This window comes from Bicyclus anynana, chromosome 14, assembly GCF_947172395.1.
Source record: "Bicyclus anynana chromosome 14, ilBicAnyn1.1, whole genome shotgun sequence".
In the NCBI taxonomy this organism is placed as follows: domain Eukaryota; kingdom Metazoa; phylum Arthropoda; class Insecta; order Lepidoptera; family Nymphalidae; genus Bicyclus; species Bicyclus anynana.
This window is the reverse complement of record NC_069096.1, coordinates 13,831,549-13,832,175: the sequence shown is the minus strand read 5'-3', so window position 1 is coordinate 13,832,175 and position 627 is coordinate 13,831,549.

Genomic DNA, 627 nt, shown 5'->3' with positions numbered 1-627 from the left:
AATAGGGATCTGGTATTTATATTCTCTAATATTTATGGATTTTATTCAAAACAAGTCTGTGTAAAGGCGCGTTCACATCCACAGACAGAAGAATTCGAACAACATCGGATTTATGAGTACGTATAGGTCGCGGCCAATAGTTTGAACAATGTTCAGTAATTCATTTTCGAGTGTTAGTGACCTACGGTGCGCTATTACAATCGCAGAAAACACGGAGCTTGCGTTTACCACTTGGGTTTTAAATTGTACCTGCGCATAGTGTTGTAGTGACTTGCAATTGCACGTTGTAGAGAACATCTCCTGAGGATGCTCCGGTTTCGGGATGAAACGTACGTAGAGAGTATTTTGTCGGACCTGGGTGACGTCGTCGCATGGGTTCGTCGACTTTTCGCGGATGATAGCAAAATAAATAAATCATTATATAATCATGATGAACTTCCGCAAAGTAACGCCTGCTTCTATCCAATATTTAAACGAGCGAACGACTAGTGTGTGTGGGACCAAAATTTAATTTATTTTATTTATTTATTTAATCATGCTTGATTTTACATAAAAACATTTTTGTATCTATTAATACTGATGTACACAAAATCCTCAATTATATAGGCTGTCCGGCCTTTTTACCCA